Below are 23,509 nucleotides of genomic sequence, written 5' to 3'. Positions count from 1 at the left end.
AAAATGTATAGAAATCCGACCACCCTTCACCTAACTTTTCTGCCAGGCAATTTATTTCAGAGCCATACATTGTACCTCGGTGACAGATGTTCGATTTTCGCGGAAACCAAAACTGACGGACGTGTTCAACCAATGCACCGAGCTGTTCAGAATACGATTGGAGGTGGTACTGCATTTGATAGCTTCTCATCGTTTCTTCCCATTTGCAGGGTGGCAGAAACACGATAGCATAAAAGAAGTGGAGATACTCTTGAGGTACCTCATGAAGGTGAAACTCGGTCCAATATCTGGTAATATCCTATAAATTAAAATTTTTTTAGTTACATTAACAATTTGGAAAAATTCAAATTCGCATGCCTGTAGCACGTTTTTTGTAGCAAATAAGATATTTAAATAAATTACAAATTTATTTAACTCTATAGAACATTATACAAAAAGAGAGGAAAGTAAAACCGATGTTAATTACTAATAGATGATGGTTTTTACCCGAGTGTACAGTAACGATGAATAACGAAATTGGACGGTAGGCAACACCGAAAGGATCGCTGCAGCCATTATTTTCGAAACTTCACCTGATACTGTCTGCAGGCAGTTCTCTAATCCCGGAGCTTGTATGATTAGGTGTTGCCAAATATTCCAATAGACAAGTTCTGACACTTCCTGCGACAATACATATACCGCTGGAACTTCTTTATTTCCTTGGAGTATTGATAATATTAATAATTCTTCCGTATGCGGACTTTGCGGGATATTCTGTAAAGTATTATTAGATATTTTTAATACTCTAAGAATCATAAAATATCATATTATTCAAAACTTGAAAAATTTCAAGGAACAGAAAAATTTCTTTAATTTTTTGCGTCTTTTCAAAGTCTGGCGAAATTACTTCTAGACAGAAAGATTGGAACCTGACTGGTTACTGTATTGCACCCGACTTAGTATGGTGCTGAAAGAAAATACTTGATTGTGGTGTAGCACCACTCTGATTACTATGCGAGAATTAACTGAGTCGGGTGGGGAACAGTAACCAGTCGGGTTCAAATCTTTCCTGTACATTGTTCTTTTTTTAATTGATGCTTAAATTTTATTTTTTAATTAATTCATAAAATTTTGATATGTTCATAACGATTGAAAGTCATTGGCAATTTTTTAAAAGTAAGGAACATTGTCCGAGAATTTCCTTAAATCACGAATTCAAGAAATTTTAAGCAGGATGAAATTAGCAGCAGTTTTCATCCCTATGGATGAAAAGAATTTTAATTTCAAGCCGATAAAGCTAAATTTATATTTTAAATGATATCGCGTTACAGATGCCATAATTTTTATACGCTCTTATGGCACCCGGGAACCGTAAGGGCGTGTAACAATTTTTTTTCCGAGAATCAACGTAATTATATCCTATAAGTATAGAAAAGGCAGAAAAAAATTTTTTTTTTCAAAAACCAAATTTTTTTTATACGCCCTTATGGCTCCCGGCTTGAGTATTGAGAGCCATAAGAGCGTATAAAAACAATTTGATTTTTGGAAAATAAATTTTTTTTGTCTCTTCTATACTTATCGGACATAATTATGTTAATTCCTGAAAAAAAAAATTTTTTTTATACGTCCTTATGGGCCCCGGTACCCACGCTAGGAACTATAAGGGCGTATAAAAAAAAATTCGATTTTTGAAAAAAAAAATTTTTGGTCTTCTATACTTATAGGATAAAATAACGTTGATTCCCGGAAAAAAAATATTTTATACGCTCTTATGGTACCTATAACGCGATATATTAATAATTATGTGCACGACCTCTGCCGCAGCAGATAGTTGTTGAGCTGACTTGCAAAGCGAGTAGTAGATACCAATAGTAGTACAACCCTTGAGAAGAGCGTTCCTTCAAAATCAACGACTATTTTGCACTACATAGTTAATCTTATAATAAGATGCAGCCTTTCAAAATTCACTACTAGTTTCATGAAATTTTTTTTGTTCCGTTTATTTCTTTTAACCGCATGTAATTATTATTATTATTATTATTTTAATTAATCATGGCTCATTTGTTATATACCGTTGTTATGTAGCTGATAACAATCTGCTTAGAATGCTCTAAGCGTCTAAGCATATTCTCAGTATTGATAATCAGCGAGAATCGGCCATTCCCTCCAGATATGCAATGATGGGTCCAATCGGGATTTTCTTCATCCAACATGTCGTCCATTTCAAGGAATGAGTTAGGCTCATGACGCTGTCGCTTACCCTCTTCGCGTATATGCCACGCCGCTGTTTCTAGCGGCATCCAATGAGATATATCCGGGTAACTAAAAAAATCAAATTTTTATTATAAGTACAGGGCGTAGATAACTTTTTCAGAAAATAGTTATAAATATAACAGATCTCAGTAGTTTGAACATCTCAAATAACCACTATCTCTAAACATTGGCTAGTTACGCTATCTTTGAACTTAAGTAACATTATTTAAGATAAATTTTCTATCCATTTAATAGAGTTTTTCGATGGCTTTAAAAATTTCAAAAATTTTGGAAAAAATAACTATTAGGATTTAACCTTTGAGAGAATGAAATATGTGGTTTTGAAATAAACCGTTTTCATAGATAACGACCCAAATCAATAACTAAAATATTTTATTCGATGCGTAAAGTTCTTATTTGTCGAATGAAGTGCTTCTCGGAAATTTCAGTTTATATTTGAGAACGTATCATTTTAAATTTCCATTTACTATTATAAGTTTAACAAGAAACGTTTCGTCTGTTCATATCTGTGTGAGAAAGAAAATAGATAGCATGACACTTTTTACTTGTTAACTTATACTCACAGACTTAATGCTTCTCGCGCAAGGATAGTCGGATGTTCCAACTGCCTTGCTACTGCCATCTGCTTCAATGTCGTCACCAAGTCTTCCTGACGTTCTTGCCATTTCATGTGGATTGCGACGTGTCCATGTTGACCATGTACTGTGACAAGCCCGTCAGGAGCAACGGAAGCGGCGACTTGGCATATTTTCTCCATTTCACTGAACGTGCAGAAATATTTCGAGTCATCCCCGTATTGGTATAGGTAGCCTCGGTCCAATAAATATCGTTCTTCGTCTCGATTCATTACGCTTCAACATTTCAAATAATTTTTTTAAGAAAAATATATTGGGTAGAATATTGTTAATAAAAAAATCGCTATCTCTAGTAATTATATAATGTAAGTAGGAAAAAAATTATTTATTTATACTTTTTACATTGATAAAAAATAAATTGATGGAAAAAAATATAAAGTAAGTTGACGAATGGCTTTGTACATTCTCACAATATAAGTATGTGAGATTACAAATGTCACAGAAACTAAGGGATTTTAAACAAATTATAAATTTTTAGGTGATTTTGAAGCAGCCGTAACTCAGCGGGAAGGGGTCATAGCGGGGATGAAAAAAAATTGAATATGGGCTTTAAGTTTCGAATTTTTGGATCAGGAAATAACAATATTTTGATATCAAGAGTTTTCAAGTAATTATAAAAAAATTGACTGAAAGAATTAGTTAAAACTTACAGAAGACTCGACAATCTGAGACGTTAAGGGAGGGGGGGGGGGAGTTTACAGACAAGCACTTGGCGCTCTCATGTTCTGCATGCTCTACATAAAGCCAAGACCTTTACTAATATTTGTTGCTAAGATTCCAAATCACTTACAACGAAAGGAAAAATGAAAGCAACGTGTCCTCAAAGAACAATGAAATTGTCAACTATATACTCTGAGACTCTCGCGATCGAGATATTGAGGATAAGAGACATCTGAGAAGTTTATCGTTAATTGTTAACAAGTCAATTATTCTAAAAAAGAGAAAATTTATCGGAATAAAAATTGAGACAAATATTCAGTGACAAAAGGCTGTTCAGAGTTTAGAATATAATTTTAATGTTACTTACCAGGAATATTTACTGCTGTAATAACGCTGTAAGTTCCAACAATATTGATAACCTCGAAACGGCTGACGATGACAGCCTGACTAAGTCTGTATTTGGTTACTGAGCCCGTTGTTGCGAACAGTTCCCGCGTTTACTTCTCCTTTGTTACGGTGGAGAAATCACGGACGTTTACTGGTAGTCTGTTAGGGGTGTGAAAGAAGGAGGGGAATCAAGTATCACAGCGCACGCTCAAGAATTTCTGGACAGCCAGTCGTAGCAGAGAATTCGCTCAAACGCTACAAGCCATTAATTCGGGTCTCAGCCTCAACACTTAATCATCGTAACATAGAACAGCCTGCAGCAAACAATAAAATCTGGTAAAAAAAATGCATTGTTATTCGAAAAAAGTAGATCGTTTTATTTTTAATTAACGTCTCTTTGTTGTAATTCAAGCTATATTATATTGTTTGAAGTATAGACTTTAATTATTCGTTTTAATATTGGATATTAAATATACAGTCGGACCTCGCTTTGAGACTATATTGCTGTTTTTTTTTTTTGATAAACGAGGTATTACGATAGTTTGAAAGAGAAACTAATAGCCTTATAACGAGGTCCTGCTGTATATCCATTAAATATGACAGTGAAAATTAAATATTCTGTAAGGGTTATTAATAAAATGGAAATCTCACTAACCCTGACATTTTTTTAACTATTAAAATTTATAAAAGGCTTCGATATAATTTTTTTACTATTATTTTGAATTTTTTATTTATAATATGTAGTATTTTAAAATATGAATTTTAAGTTTTTATTTTAAATGGTCAAAAATTTTTCATTGCTCGAAATATAATAAAATTTCGAACAGTGCTGCTTTCCATGGTTACATCTTTGTTTTTTTTTTATCAAAAAAATTATAGTTCAGCTAATCGAAACAATAGACTCCCCCGGACAAAATGTATTCATAAAGTGCAGTTCAATTTTATACACAAGACATTATGCTGACAATAAAATTATATACAATTTTAGGCCTTATAAAATTCTATAATATACAATAGTGAAAAATGAAATTGTAATTTTAAAAAATTTTATAAAACCTCATAAAGTCATAAAAAATTCGATAAAATTTAATAAAATTTCGTAGAATTTTTATTTTTTAGATTCAAATAAAATTAAATGGAATTATATATAATTTCATAAAATTACAAAAATTTCTTTCCGTTTTACTTTGGGTTTAAACTCACATTTGACGGTTTCGTTTCTTTACTCAAATGTTTGTTTATATTTCAGAATCTAACGATTCGTTCTATTTTTCAGCGATGATCGGACTAAGAGGTCAACGAGTGGGAACATTACGGTTTTTACATGATGGACACATGTATCTCCATGATGCTCCATGTATCCATGAATGTAAAAAACGCAACTTTTTTTATGAATGGAACAGCTTAATAATAATAATAATAATAATAATAATAATTAATTAATAATAATAATAATAATAATAATAATAATAATAATAATAATAATAATAATAATAATAATAATAATAATAATAATAATAATAATAATAATAATAATAATAATAATAATAATAATAATAATAATAATAATTAATTAATAATAATAATAATAATAATAATAATAATAATAATAATAATAATAATAATAATAATAATAATAATTAATTAATAATAATAATAATAATAATAATAATAATAATAATAATAATAATTAATTAATAATAATAATAATAATAATAATAATAATAATAATAATAATAATAATAATAATAATAATAATAATAATAATAATAATAATAATAATAATAATAATAATAATAATAATAATAATAATAATAATAATAATAATAATAATAATAATAATAATAATAATAATAATAATAATAATAATAATAATAATAATAATAATAATAATAATAATAATAATAATAATAATAATAATAATAATAATAATAATAATAATAATAATAATAATAATAATAATAATAATAATAATAATAATAATAATAATAATAATAATAATAATAATAATAATAATAATAATAATAATAATAATAATAATAATAATAATAATAATAATAATAATAATAATAATAATAATAATAATAATAATAATAATAATAATAATAATAATAATAATAATAATAATAATAATAATAATAATAATAATAATAATAATAATAATAATAATAATAATAATAATAATAATAATAATAATAATAATAATAATAATAATAATAATAATAATAATAATAATAATAATAATAATAATAATAATAATAATAATAATAATAATAATAATAATAATAATAATAATAATAATAATAATAATAATAATAATAATAATAATAATAATAATAATAATAATAATAATAATAATAATAATAATAATAATAATAATAATAATAATAATAATAATAATAATAATAATAATAATAATAATAATAATAATAATAATAATAATAATAATAATAATAATAATAATAATAATAATAATAATAATAATAATAATAATAATAATAATAATAATAATAATAATAATAATAATAATAATAATAATAATAATAATAATAATAATAATAATAATAATAATAATAATAATAATAATAATAATAATAATAATAATAATAATAATAATAATAATAATAATAATAATAATAATAATAATAATAATAATAATAATAATAATAATAATAATAATAATAATAATAATAATAATAATAATAATAATAATAATAATAATAATAATAATAATAATAATACTTTTTATTATTAGTATTATTATTTTCTTTTTTTTAATTATTATTTTTATAAAAAATTAATACAGAAATATACATTCGTCCTTTTTAAAAATTTTACAATCCTTCTTTTCATCTTTACTTTGCCACTATTAAACAATATTTTTGGAATTCGCATAAAATATTTCTAAAATTATAAACGAATACGATTTTTTTTTTAAAACCACTTCCATTTTTATTGTTTTTCGAAAAAATATTATAACCCGTCAAGTTCGATTTCGAATAAAAAATTAGATTAATTAACATAAAATTGTAAGATATCATACAAATTTCCAATCGTATTTTTCAATATTACAGAAATTTAGTAGCCGAATTCACTGATACTTGACTCAAATTTTTTTGTGTTGACATTGCAAATCAAAGTGTCTATATTTACGTTGTGAATGTAACTTTTACTTATTCAAATGAATTTAATCTTTGTTTGCATATATGCTGTACAACTTCCGTTTTTCACAGTATTTTCTTAATCTTAGTTCATTTATTTACATTGATTGGTATAATTTATTCGAGTTTAGCTCTCTCACAATCTTTCTTACTTAACTTAATGTAATTTGGTCCCTAGTTTTCTCAGGCGTATTGTACTATGCTTATAATTACTTTAATTTTTACTTGGTACTGACTAGCTTTTTTTCCTTTTCTTAACACTTTTTATCTATTTCCATTTCTTTTACTTTATTAGTCTTCTTTCTGGGTAGGTTTTCAAATTTCCTTGTGCAATCTTTAATTTCTCTGCATGACTTTCCTATCGCTGGTTCCCTAATACTCTCTCTTGCTTGTTCTGTTCGCTTGCTTTGTGCGAACTTGTCTTAGATTTTATTGAGAAGTACGTGGCCTATTTTATGTGTGTTTCCTCGCAATCCCATATATGTCTCATATATCACTAGTATTTTTACTAGGTATCTTGCTGCTCGTCTTCTTGCTTCTATTTCCACTCCCATTCTTCCTGACTGTCTTCCATAGGTATTTCGGGGTGTTTTTGCTGATACCCTTGGCCATTGTCACTATCTTGCTTTGTACTTGTTTTATTTGTTGTCTTCGCTTCCATCGCCATATCTCTACTCCATATAAATCTCTTAATTTTGCTATTGCTACACTACTTTTTGTTTTATCACCATTGAAATGTATGTTAGTGACTAATTAAACGTCTGCTAGTGTTAACTTTGTGATTACAATGTATTTAAATGGCTACGAAACACAGATATATTTTAAACTAAAACGCTTGTATTGACGGTGATTTAGCAGTGTATTCGGAAGGTTGTGCTGAAATGCACTCAGGGAAAAAAAACAGAATTTTTCACCTGAAATTCTTATGTGACTGTTGATATCGCTGGTAATTGATTGTTTGTAAAAAATCAGTAAGCTTGATCTCAAAAAAGAAAGTTTTTAATACATAGCACTATGTTCAAGAAAGATTTATAAGAAAAAAAATAAGTGGCGAATATATTTTACGTGGTAGTTTTATATCGTAATTTAATTTTGGTTATTACGCTAATAATTGATAATTCAAACATATTTCAACAGTTAAATATCATTAACCATCCGTTCATCGCGTGGTCTCACCATCCTTCGTTCATCGCATCGCGGCGATCCGCCGCAATGTATTTAATATTGTGATGTTGCCAAGTATCATAATTATGATTTTTTCAAATTAAAGCCACACAATCTTATATGACTAGACAATTGTAATTATTTTTAGAATTTTTTTATTAAAATAAAAATTTTGTATTAAATAAAAATATAAAAGAAAGAGACGAATTGAATAAGTGAAATGATCCACTAGTGGTAACTGGGAACTGGGAATTCAGCGTCTGAGTTTACTCACGTCAGCGGCAAATCGCCGAGTTTCTCAGGTTTTCAAATAAAAAAAAAATTATTTTTTAAATATTTAGAATGTCGGAAAAATAATTATCATTGATTCATTCGATACTAAAAAGTATAGTAAAATAACTCTTAAAATTTAAAAAAAACTAGGAACGTTATTTTTTTTTAAAATAATCTTTTAATAAAAATTGCGGCGCTGCGTTTATACACGGAGAAAAAATTATAGTAACTGTTCCTAGTACGTTATGAAATATCATTCCATACTGTTATGGTAATGATTACTTGAGATTATGGGATATAGACCCATACTTTCTGGGAACGTTTCCATAAATATGGTAACAATTCCTATCATGGTAACAGTTCCCATATCGCAGGTGAAAGAATCATGGTAATGATTACCATACTCATAGGAATAGTTCCCATAAGCAAATAGGAACCAATCCTATAACCACTTTGTAACGGTTCCTAAGCGTATATGGTCATGGTTACCATAATATTATGGGAATGGTTATCATAATATTTAGAAATTATAATAATTTTTTGTTTGTAATAAGCGTTTTTTTTGTATACTTAATCTTTTTGTGAAACTATATTACAATAAAATATTATTTTTGGTCAGATAAGAATTAATTTGTAAATAATAATAATAATAAATAACTTCATAATAATTTACACTGCAAAATTTTATAGAAAAAAATAATTATTATAATTTCTAAATATTATGGTAACCATTCCCATAATATTATGGTAACTATTCCCATAATATTATGGTAACGATTACCATAATATTATAGTAACCATTACCATAGGTACATAGTAACGATTACCATATTTCCATAGGAACTATTCCGATACCATATGAGAATTATACCCGTAATTATAGGAATAGTTACTATAATATATATGGGTGCCGTTCCTATAATCAACTTTTTAAAAAAACCGGTTACCATGCAGTATGGGAACCATTCCCATAATATATTGTAACTGTTACTATAATTTTCTCTCCGTGTAGCGCGACGGACGAACGGTTAATATTTCCATAGATACTGTAATTTTTATAAATAATAAATATATGTCTTCGAATACTGCACAAATTTATGTGAGCCGTATAAATAATTATTTTTAACAAAAGAGTATTTGCATGTATTTCTGCGGAGTCAAAGTTAAGGTCAAAGTGTTAAGTTAATTACAAGTACCTCTATCAAATTATTGCTAGAAACATTTGGACTATGGTATTTTATAATGATATATGTGAAATTTCCTTAAATAATACGATTACAGATTTTAATTTACTGTTGATGCTGTTTCTAATAATTATTAGTATTTTGAATCAAGATGTAAACATATTTTTTAATTTACTTAGGCCGTTCCTAATCAACCGCGTTTCACACAGCTCCTAATAATTCATTGTCGACGACTAGATCTGGTAAATATACAAATGTTGAAGTTATCTCTCCTACGATATTTACATAATGTTTTTTCCATTACTTTAGGGACTTCCTGCGCTATTCATCCTCTGTGAACGAAGAACCATTGCCATATATGAGAGGATCTGGGAATTCGTGATTGATCGTGCACCGGAGATTCGAAATAATCTACGATTTGTGTCTGGAGATTTTGAGAAAGCTTCTATACAAGCGATTCGGAATGTAATGCCATGAGTCATTTTTCGGGGTTGCTGGTTCCATTTCACTCGTGTAACTATGATTTTTATATTATATTGAAATCATTATTTTCTCTCATTCGCGTGTATATATATGTAATTTATTAATTATTTACAAAAGTTAATGTAAATGTGAATATCGATGAGTAGCATTTACATTTATTATAATATATACATCTATTTTTAGGCTGTTACAAGGAGGTGACGAAGACTACACTTAAACCAGGCTACAGAGGTTGTCCTGCATCTTACATGGGTCCTTCCGTTGGTTCCGGTGGAACGATTCCGAGAGGCATTCGAAGAAATAAGACGCCAAGCTCGTCGTTTTGAACAAGAGTACCCAAGAATTACTTTCTTTGTCGGCTATATCGAAAATTATTGGCTACCTCAAGCCGCTAGAGTTTCAACAAGAAATTCGGTTATCAGAACCAATAATGTTGCAGAGGCTTTCAACCGACAGTTGGTGGGCAGACTTGGGGGTGGTCACTTGGATCTGTTCTTGTTTCTTGGTAAGTAAAACCAAATAATGGTAAATAACTACGAAACGTCCCATGTCATCTGAACCTACTTTCTAAATTTGTAATTTCGATTCTGCTAATGGTTATTAACAATTAGAAATCGAAGCTTGAAATTAAATCTGACTCGGAGTTGCAAATTTTAGTAAAATTTTATTTGCCAATAGGATCTCAAATATAACCGAGAATCGGAGCTGCGTATTTAGACAATAGATTAAGTTAGCATACAATGCCTCCCATACAGTATGAAAAAAAAATGAAATTAATACTCTAACTCATTTATTTTAGAAAAATTGTCATTGATTATTCGGGACGAAGAGTTGAAATGGCGACGTTTAGACCAAGGCCATGACTTGAGTGCTGAACGTCGTGCATATCAAGCCGCTGCCGATAGCCGTATCATCAATTTTCAGAACTCTCTCGATAGTGGGAGGTAATAATGCTAAATCCTAAATTTATGAAGTTTTACATTCAATTTTGTGAGATTAAAAGTAATGATATAAAATTTCTATGTTTTAGGTTCACAGTTGCAGAATTTCTGCATGCAGTTGGACTGCAGAGAGTACAGGTGGTCATCGAGGACGCTAACTTACGGCTTGATAGTTTTTTGAAGTTTATTATTATTATGAATTTCACAAATAAAATTCACAAGGTAGTTAATTTTATATTTTTATAGGTGAATATTTTAATTCTGATGATGAGATGCCATTGTTGCGAGATTTGGAGGACCCTGTCGATGCAGGCGCAATTATTGAAAACCCTTTGCCACCTCTTCGAGAACCACGACGTCACCATCATCGAGGAGCGAGAAGAGGTGGAAGGGCAAATTTGCATCAACAAATAGCAGCGAATGAACCGTTGCCCGATAATATTCATCAACCTCACGTTCGCCGACCTCGTGGTAGGCCGCGAGGCGGAGTAAGAAGACTAAATCCTGTAGTAATGCCAGCTCCTGACGTACCAGCTCCAGTCGCACAAGCTCCTGTCATACAAGCTCCAGTAACACCTGCTCAAGTCGTACCAGTAGCCGACCCAGTTATAATAATTGATGGTAATAAACTATATTATTAAGAGGTTAAGAAAAATATTGTTCCCACCAGAACTAGAAGGTAAAATTAGTTAATATTATCGAATTTGGTATCGTTACGAAGATCTTAGCTTGAATTTGTGTCTATCCATAGTTTAAACTCCTTTTTTATTGCCAAGTATTGAGATAAATAGATTTATTTCTATCATTCGAGTTACATTTAAATTACACGAGAAAAAATACGATCGTAAATATTTTCTGTAAATAAATCAATACTTTAATTACCCAGTCGTTGAATATGATGAATTTCACTGAATATATAGCCATATTATTTATATTACGTTATCAATTCCAAAATGAAATATTTTTAAACTCTCTTTTGGTTTTAGGAAGCTTCTGAAAGCCAAAAGAGTAGACAGAACAAAAAATTATTTTGACACGAAATTTTGCGTTGAGGATTGAAAACAAGCATTGATTTAAAACGGGAAGTAACTATTTAGCATAAGAAATTATTTCTTACTCAAAAAGTCATTTCTCACCCCAAGAAAATGTATGTATTTAATTCATAATGCATAAAACTTCGTGGTACAAGTAAAAATTTTTCGCGCCAAGAAATTCTTTTTTCTATTCTATTTTATAAATTCAGTAGTGATATTTCGGTTGTCGCATGGCTGTAGGTTACTCAGTATCATGCGATAAAAATTATAACTATATATATTACCGTAAAACCTCGAATCAGTTTTGCAGGTTGTCATTTTTGTTCATGTTACAGAAAAACTGAAACAGAATTACTGCACTAAATTGAGGTTTTATTGTATTATTATATTCGTTACGATTATTTTCTAATATACGTATAATTGCAGATGACGATGCAATGGTACCAGTAAATGGTGATGGTGGTATCCACGAAGAATTGAAGTCAACACCTTTGACGATGATGAGGTGGCAGAAGGGAATGCTGGAATATGTGCTGTTTGCCTTTTGAATAGGCCAAAAGTTATAGTGATGCCTTGTTTCCACTTATGCCTATGTTTACGGTGTAACTTCGGCCGACAGTTAGTGGATGCGGATCACTCAGCTGCAGATAGAAACCATCGATCAACGTGTCCTGTATGCCGCGGACTGGTAAACTCTACAACAGAAGTATATATATCGTAATAATTTGAAAATCAAAAAATACTTTATATTTTAAAAAGTACTATCATAAGTTTCTTTTTGACATAATTGATATTAATTTACAATTTGATACAATAATTATTCAATATTCATGACACAATTTATATTCAGTAAATCTATAAGAACAAAATATATGTTAAATATTCGAAATAAGAGCAAGTGAGAAATGAAGTCTTTTTTAAATTATTTATCGTTATTATAAATTTGATATCGTAATTGAAAATATTATGATAAGTAATTTAATAAATGTCGATTATATTTTTTAATAATAAAATAAAAAATGCAAAAAAACAATAGATAAATTTTATTCTTTCCATTTCTTATGTAATAATTAATAATTTATTCGTTGAAGTAGAAGCTGCATACTCCGGTCTGGTGGATTTTATCGTTTCTATCGTTCATCTGTTCGCTTGTGACAAACAATCATAACTATAAGTAATTAAAAAATAACGTTAGGATGTTTAGTAATCATAATAATGCTAATAAAGTTAAACTTGTTAATGATGGCACCTAAATTACTTATAATTTCGTGAATTTCATGTGAATTAAGAAAAAATTTAATTGCTTAGGTAAGTATCATTCTAATAAAATAAAAATACAAAGCTTGCACTGCTTTTTACTCGTCGCCTTAATTTAAATATATTATCTAGATACGATTCAGGTAAAAATCGTGCAGCGTGGTATCTCCATTATCGACATACGTTAATCAATTTTTTCTGTATTTATCATATCGCATGGTACATAAGCATATGATAAAGAAGTTACTTTTCTGGTAGTGTTCACTACGTGGTAGTGTTTTCATTGGGTAGGCTTAAAAATGGTAGAGATTTTTTTTGGTAGTGTATATTATTGATAGTGCTTTATTCTGGTATAGATGTAATATGATTGAGTTATTAATGGTAGGCATATTAATGGTAGAGATACTAATGGTAGGCTTTTGTATGGGTGACCTGTATTGTGGTAGACATTTTTATGATATAGATTGTTATGGTTGAGTTCGTTTCTGGGAGGGTTGTAATTTGGTAGAGTTGTAACGTGAGAGAGTTCTTCAGTGGTAGAATTGCTGATTGGTTGAGATTTTCGCGGGTAGTGTTCAAAACTGGTATAGTTCGTGTGTGGCGCAGTTACTTGTGGTAGACCTGGTTATGGTTCAGTTGTCGTAAGGTAGAGATTTTTCTGGTACACCTATTAATGTGCCATTTAATCACTAATTTTACTTGATTAAATATTTTCTGTTTAAAGTTTTTGAAAGCACAAAATAACTATTTTAAGTCTAAACAGTTCTTTAACAGAGAAATAAATTGTGGACGCAATTAAAAAAAAGTATTTTTAATATAAAATAAATCACTCGCAAGAAAAAATTTGATGAGTTTTTTCTGTTTAAAGTTTTTGAATGCACAAAATAACTGTTTTAAGTCTAAACAGTTCTTTAACACACAGAAAGAATAAAAATTGTTATTTGCAATTGTTTATAAATAATTTTCTCTCTTACACACAGAGTTTTTTTTTCATTATCAACAAATTTTTCACCACAAAAATCTTTTAAGCGCGGAAGTTTTATGTTAAAAGATTGGTAAAAAATATCACTTGAAATATTGTTCATTAAAAAAATCAGAGTAATTTTAAATCACACAGGAATTTCACACACACAAAATCAACAGAGTGAATACACAGAGTTATGTACTTCACTGCGAGACTTGTACTTCTTTTTAATGAAGTACGCTTTTACGCGCGTCTTTTTATAGGCATCAATTGCGCAGTAGAAAATTTTATAGTTCTGAAAAGTACCAACCTTATAAAATGAAATCCCCAGAAACTTGAAAAAATTCCCTAGAAAATGACAATAATTCCCTAGAAAAGGATAAAAATTCCCTAGATTGTATCAACATAACCTAAGATCTAGATGGCGTGACGGCGAGTTTGATGTCATCTCTTACGCAGTTAAAAATTGAAGTAGATGACGTTTTGATCTAAAAATAGAATCGAGTGAGTCATCATCTAAAAATAAACATTCTACTGCGCAGTTAAATAATTGAAATAACAATGGAAAGTTTTTTTCTCGGAACTGGATGAGTCATCATCTAAAAATAAAAATTCTACTACGCAGTTAGAAATAAACATTCTACTACGCAGTTATCTTAAACAAAGAGTATTTTTCAGCCAATGAAATTGAAGATTATTTACTAAAAATAGTGTGTGGTGGGGAGAATAATAAAATAAAAAATAGCTGAGCTGTATTAATTCTTTAGTTGCTCTCTGACTGTTGCTGAGATATAAGCTATAAAAATGGAAATGATACTAGATGTGCAAGGATTCAAAGGATCCGATAATCAATTTATCGTGAAAGAACTTGCTGCAATTACGGTTCAACTTGAGATCGAAGGACTTGAAGAGTTATCATGTACACTATTTCAACCACCATATGATTGGGAATTGCTACCACATCAATGTAAACGTCAAAACACCTGGATCATACATAATCACCATGGGATCACCTGGAATGCTGGAAAGACACCATATTCTAAACTACATGAAGTTTTTGATCATGTGACAAGTAATTACAAGTACATTTATGTCAAAGGTGGTGAAAAAAATTTATGAGTACAAGATCTAGTCGGACAAGATAAAGTTGTCATCGATCTGGAAGATTTCAAATGTCCCGCCCTCAAAAATATTAAATTTCTCGATTGTAATTTCTGTAATTATCATTGTAAATTAAATGATGAATATTTATGTGCTTTAGAAAATGTAAAATTAATGAAAAATTGGTTTTTAAATAAAAATTAAAAAATTTTAATTTCTGACTTTTTTATTCAACTTAAATAATTTTTATTTCTGACTTTTTTTCTTTAACTTAACTAATTTACAATTTAATTATTATAAAATAGTGTAGAGTTACTTGGAGAATAATTATGTATTTTAAGGTATTAAATAGTTAATTAATTTTTTAATTCATCTTAATTTTAATAAATGATTTTTATAAGTTAAAAATTATTTTAACTTAATTAAAAAAAAATGATTTTTATTCAAAAGTGTGCAACCGTTTCAACGTTTTAAAAAATATATAGTGATCAAGTAAGTATATATATTTTTTTTATTATTAATTAATTAATTTTTTTCCTTATGATTTGAAAACATAGAGATCTACAGAATTAACGTCAATCTTAGTAGGTGGTTTATCTCGCTAGATGGCAGTTATTTTTGACCGTCATTATTGATTGACTGTGTACGGAATTGACAACCACATGGATGTATCGATCTATGTATCTAGTTTATCCCCGCGAGGTAGCAGTTATTTTTGACCGTCATTATTGATTGACTGTATACGAAATTGACAACAGTATGGATGTATCTAGTTTATCCCCGCGAAATGTTAGTTATTTCTCACACATTATTTTTCTAAACTAATTTTATGTGATATAAATAAAATGATTGTTTAAGAATAATATTTAAAATCATCAAGAGTTGTGTCTTAGATGATATTTTGATATTTTAATATAATTTATATTGACAAATATTTATAAACATTTTTTAAACAAAGTGCACGTGCTGAAGTTTATATGCGCGCCATTTAAAAGCGAACCAATCAGGCTCCGTCTTTTATATAACAAATGTTTTGATTGGTTGATTTTCACCTCACCAGAGAAATTGTTTACTTAAGAAGATAAAAAATCTCTCAAGAAACTTAAATCCAGAACAAGTCTAGACAAGCGTCGATGATATTGTACACATCGTGAATTTTGTAAGTTTTTTTTTTATATAACTAAACATTCACGCTTAAATTAATAAATAAATACCAAGTTCATTTGTGCATGTATGTATATATAATTCTGAATGAATTATTTTATTTTTGATATACTAATATTAGAATGAAATACTGATGGGAAAAGGTTGTAGCACCTATGGTGTGGTGAACATATAAACTTGGTTTTAAACAATAGTTTCAATTATTTTATTGTTTTTAATAATCGAATAAATTGAATGAATAATTATTAAATATAATAAGTCAACTGCCTGTAACTTAAATATAAAAGGATTGCTTAAATACAAGCTTCTGTGTTCACCATGTCTTTAGATACCACAACTTGTTCATGATACTTTAAAACTTTAATAATTAAAACTTCATACTTATGAGTATTATTATTTTAATGATATTTAATGAAAAAAAAAATCATCATGAATAAATTAATTATTTCTTTTTTAATTTTATTCTCATGTCTTATAAATAGTTACATACTAAAAAGTGATTTTTTTGTTTTTCAGGATGTACAATCCAAACAGCATTGGTAATAGCAAACATATATATTTAAAAAGGTGTGTATTTATTATTTACTTTATCTAAAAATTACTATTATCAGTTTTAATTGTAGATATCTTGAAATGAAACTAAATAATTTTATTTTCTAGAGTCCTGACAGAAAAAATTTGATTATTAATATCGTGGTATGTATTTATATTTAACTAATTAATATAATTTTTTTTTAAACAACCTCTTTAAATATATATATATTTTTATTCTTCATTTTCATTTTATATAGATGGGAAATATACTCACCTATAGTTATATAATACTACGAAGGTGGGATGAAAATTATTCCCATCAGGAATTGACATATATAATTTGGGATCAACTGAATGCTTATATTATTGAAGATCATACTTTTTTCTTTGGACCTATTATAACAATTCCCGGAGTCACGACAGTTTAAAAAGTACTTAATAATCACCTATGCTGGTGGTTTGCTATACCTGGCGATCAATCACCAACAGTTTAACGATATCGCTTCAGTGACAATTTTATAAATATTGGGAACTGGGTAGACTTTGGGAATGTTGTCAACATTCTCAATGATGTTGATATCGGCGATGCAGACACTATTATAATTGATGATGATGATGATGATGATAATGCTGCTAATGGGAATGAGAATTACCAACGAGACCAGAAAGAAGCTGCTAGAATGATTGAGATTCGAAATCAACAGTTTCAGTTGTTACGAAGAATCAGAGATGGGAATGTAGATCCAAATGCAGATGAGGGTGCCGAATTAGAGCCTTTGTATGAGGAAGATGAGGATAATACACCAACATGTCAGGATCCAAATTCCAAAATAAAGGAACTTAATAAAGAAATTTTTCAATTACATATGCAAAATGAACAACTTCATAAACAAGTTGGAGAGATGATGGTAAGAGACTGTAAAATTGATGAAATCAATTAAGAACGAGTGAAATTAGTAATGGATAATGTTCAGTCACGAGCTTGATTAATTTGAATCAAGCTTCGTGCATTTCCACTCGGTTCGGGAGTTGCCGAGCTCGCTACTGGCTGAAGGTCAGAATAGTGCCGGGTCACTCGCTATTTGAGCCCGGCACATACAATTTCTAACTCAGGATCATGTCAAGACGTCCTGAGAACCCGCTACAAGCTGACCAATCTCAAAATACGTTTTATATTGGTCAGCTCGCTATCAACTGATACCTGTTGGCGCTCTTTTAAGCCAATAGGAAAATTCGTTATATGCAGCAGAGCTGCCACGTCGACACCAAGCTCCTCGACGACTCAACAACGCTACCATCTTTATTCTTCTACAACGTGTCTTTGCTACTTGCAACCTCGTGCTTGAAACGCTTCAGTAATTAACTTGTGTGAAATTATAACTAAATCGCTACGCTAAATTATCCTCAATATTTAGACATTATATCAAGGCTGCTATTTATTGAGAATAAATAAATTGTTCTTTCGCTAATAATTAATTGTTAATTAATTATTGCTGACTTAACCGCTACTGACCACGTGTCAATTTATACGTGAATAAAATAACTGTGAGTTTGCATTCGCTATCGCGTATTATTTTCTAGTCGCATTCGCTTGAACGTAAGTTCTCATAATTTTTAAGGTGTAAATAAATGTAAATAAATCTATAATTTATTTTGTGATAAAATCTGTGTAATTTTCAATTGTTTAAGTATCCTCGCCTAAACCAGATCCAATTAGTTTATTCGCTCATTTTACAGATAATCACAATCAGAGGCTGATAATAGAAAATTTAAAAAATGAAATAGAAAATTTAAAATCCGGAGAAAAAAGAAGGAAGATTAATACAACTGCACTCGTGAAAGATGATAGTACAGATGAAGATTTATAGATATGTATATATATATATATATATATATATATATATATATATATATATATATATATATATATATATATATATATATATATACATATATATATATGTATATTAAACCGATAGTTTGAGACACCGATTTTTTTGGTCGAAAATAGGTTACATATGCCTCGCAGAGTCCCATGCAAATAATTTTTTTTTTCATACATTTTTTTTTTTGCGAAATATAGGACAAAATGATAGTTCAAGGACTGTCCCCAAACTATCTAATACGTCGGAGAAAAGTCCTCAAACTATGCGAATAGGATAACGCATACTTTAAGGACTGTCCTCAAAGTAAATTTATTTCGGGGTCTATTACTTTGAGGACTGTCCTCAAAGTAATGTTAATTCGAGGACTTTTATTTTGAGGTCTGTCTTTAATTTTATATTTTAATCAGTTCCTAATACTACAATCAAACACAAGATCAAGAAACGAAATTCATTTTGGATAAATTCTGAGATTGAAACAGTTTAAACCTTTGTGGAGTCGTTTGAAACCACAAAAGGAAAAAAAGTGTTATCAGCAAAAATTCTGTGGTAATATCATTTATGAACAAAAAAGGTCCGCTCCAAATTAAAAACTACTCATTAGATTAAATCGTCTAAGCGATCATGTTAAAGAAGAAGAATCATAGAAACGATGTACTCATTTTACAATTGAAATATTTGATGCTTTTGAAGTTATAAATTTTCGAAGTCAGAAAAGCAAGCTGTAAGCAATTGACCCTCACTACAATAATTATTGATTTGTTGCACATGTATGCGCATTTTCTTGTAGGGAATAAAAAGATGTTTCGTTTGAGCACTGGGTGAGCTTTATAGTACAATTTCTAAAATTGTTACTGCAAAAAAAGTTTTTTTTTCGAACATTTGACTACGAGAGAAAAAATCTTATCGTAAAAAAAATTTTTTTATAATAATTAGAAAAGCTAAAATTTGAATGTTATAGGCTTTGAAATATTATTTCTCATGGATAACTTTTTATTCTTAATTTCCTATCATTGCAAGTTTTTCGTGTATCTCGCACCGATTGCCCATGATGCATATACATGAGTGCAGACACACCGTAGCAGCATTGGATAAAGACGTGCTGTGGAAACTTTTATTTTACGAAATTCTGACATTTTACAAAGTTTCAGAAAAAAATTTATAAAATATCATAAAACTATACAAATTTCAATAATGGCAGTACTATTGGTTCTAGATCAGTTTTATGAAATTGTATAAAATTTCATAAAAATTCATCGAATTTCACTTTAACTGCTTGTGATCTTGATAACAATCATGGGAAATTTTAGAAATTATAAATTTATAAGATATCTTTTTATAAAGTTGATAAGATGCAAGCCACATCAGTACAATAGATTACGATGTAAAAATGTTTATTACTTTTTTTTTTATACTGTTTGGACTTTGTAAGCTAGTTAATAGTTATAAAATAAAATAATAAAGAATAATTTATTCGTTACGAATCGTTGTTGTGACAAACGAAAAACTTTTAAAAAGCTGATATTTTAGTGTCTTAGTAGAATTTTCAGTTACACTTTATTCTAAACCTGATTTTTTGTAATCCAGGAAAATTACTAACTCTTCCAATTTTTAAAATGATGAAGAAATTCCTGTTATTATGGAAAAAAATATAATTTAACAATATTTAGCTTCGTCAGATAAACATTTTAAGATTAAACTTCGAGAATTATACCAAATTTGAGTTAATACTTTGTTTAAGAAAATACTCATTATTTAAATTATTGATTTTTTTTTTTGTGTAACTAAAATTTAAATTGACTCAGCGTCAATACAAAGGAAAGAAATAAAAAATTACTCAATATCTATTTACTTTGAAATAGAATCTATAACAAAGTTACATAATTAAAGAAAATAGAAATGTCTCCGACCACAGTAGCTAAAAATCAAATTCCTCAAAAAAAAAAAAAAAATAAATAAATAAACAAATAAATAAATAAATATAAAAATAAAAACGCCTATTTCGTAAAGAATTTAGTTAGCTATTGAAATTTTTGTCATATTTTTATTAGGTTAATCGGAGCTCTGATTATATCAGAAGATTTTCTATATTCTGGATTCGAAAAATCTCAATATAAACTTTCATTAAATGGTTTGAATATGCAAGAAATGAAACTGTTTTAAAACCTCCGATAAACAAAACCTCAACTTAACTATTTTTTAACCAATGACAAAATATTTTTCAGAATAGAGATACTGAGAATAAACTACAACTAAATTAAAATTAAAATGAATCGAAAAGAAACCAGCAGTAAGCTCCGCTAGAATTTGTTGTTTACAAGTATGGATGCATCAAGAAAAGCAGTTTTAAATTTTACTAATACCAAATTGGAATTGATCTAATCATACAAATGTTAGTAAACTTGAAAGGTTAATAATAGGTATGAAAACTTTCGAATTTAAACAATATTAAAATGGGTCAGATGCGACGTAGCATATATTATTAACATGCAAAACAACAATTTTTATAGATCATTTTTACCATTTTAAATTGATAAATATGCTGTACTTAAATTTTTACTCAAAATAATCGAGTACTTTATTAATAATAAAAAATTTAACAGATCTAATTTGGGCTATTTAATCTAGTGGATTCGACTATGGTTCTGCTCTAAACTGGAGAGGAAAATTAAAGAGAGATCGGAAAAATACCATGCAGCTTCAAAACAACCTAACTGTCAAGACAGTCCGTGAAGACAAAGCAAATACTTTGAGGACTGTCTTTAAGCTGCCGACGCTATCCCGGATTTTAAAAATAGAGAAAATCTTAATTTTCTTAGAGGGAAGTTAAAAAAACCACGTAAAATTTGAGTTAAAAATACTCTCAAATGTTATAAAGTATGATAAAATTCATGATATTTGGTAGAAATCCGTAATAATTTTTTAAATTTAGTAAATTCATTTTTCACTAACAAACTTAAATTGTGGATATATCAACTATATGTGTATTAAACCGATAGTTTGAGGACGATTCTCCAATTAAACCGATAGTTTGAGGACGATTCTCCAATTAAACCGATTGTTTGAGGACATTTTGATAGTTTAAGGACTCTGTCAAAGTTTTCTTATACCTAACCTGTACTTTGAGAATCTGTACATTGAGAAGTGTTAAGAAACAAATTTAATTCATTTTGAATTTTTTTATACGCCCTTACAGTTCTCGGTATAGGTGCTGGGAGTCACATAAGAGCGTTAACGATTTTTTAACTTCCCGTTAACAAAATTGACAATTTTCAAAAATGCGAAAAAATATTGGTTTCGGTCCGATTTTTGAAATCCGAATTTCTACCAGATTTTGACATTTTAAGGTTCTAGGAAGCTATCCTGACGAATTTCACGATGATGTCCGATTGTATGTACGTCTGTACGTACGTACGTATGTAAATATCTATAACTCTTGAACAGATGAACCGATTTCGATCGTTAAGGTGTTATTCGACGCGGCTCAAGGAGCTCGAAAACAGCGGGAAGTTGTGGGGCTGACCCGCAGGGTCAACTGATAGACCGATTTTTTTTTCTCGAATCTATTTAACATCTTAAAAAATCAGAATAAAAAGCAAAAAATTTTTTTGTAAATTGGAAAAGAGGTGACAAAAAACCTGCAAAATTTTTGAATGGATTTTGGTAGGAAATTAAGCATTCTATTAAAAAAGTATCTTATTATTCTTTGATAAATCTATCTGCTTATAAGTTATTAGATCTTAGAGTCAAATTGATATTAATTTCGAGATCTTTTTATTTTCCCAGCAAAACTATCAGACTTATAATAAAATATCATGAGATCATTTTTCTAGATGATTTTATTCCCTATAAATTATTCCAAATAAAGTTTTTTTGGATTCCACACTGTTTTCTAGATGTTTTCGTTTTATTGTCAAACTCATGAAATCGATCAGAACACTACTTTTCTCAAGAGCTTGACATTAAGATGAAAATGACTAGGAAGTTATGCGCAATTTTAATAAACTTTGTGAAAGATAATTTGTAGGGAATACAATTGTCTAGAAAAATGATCTCATGATAATTTATTATAAGCCTGGTAGTTTTGCTGGGGAAATAAAAAGATCTCAAAATTTACTATTAATTTGATTTTAAGATCTAATAACTTTTGAGCAGATGGATTTATCAAAAAATGATAAGACTTTTTTTATGGAGCGTTTAATTTCCTACAAAAAAGTATCTTGAGCTTATCTGTACAATGAGCCGTTGCCGAGGCATAAAATTGCAAGATTAAATTTTTTTTTATGTTATTTAAACAGAAAATCAAAAATCACAAATCGGCACCTCTTAATATTAATATAAATGGCTCAAACTTAATCAGAATTTTCTTTTATCATCTTGAACGATATTTTGACAGTAACTAAGGAAAAGAAATTAGTTATTTTTTTGGCC

The sequence above is a fragment of the Microplitis demolitor genome, chromosome 8 (assembly GCF_026212275.2).
Source record: "Microplitis demolitor isolate Queensland-Clemson2020A chromosome 8, iyMicDemo2.1a, whole genome shotgun sequence".
NCBI lineage: Eukaryota > Metazoa > Arthropoda > Insecta > Hymenoptera > Braconidae > Microplitis > Microplitis demolitor.
Note: the sequence above shows the minus strand (reverse complement) of the source record.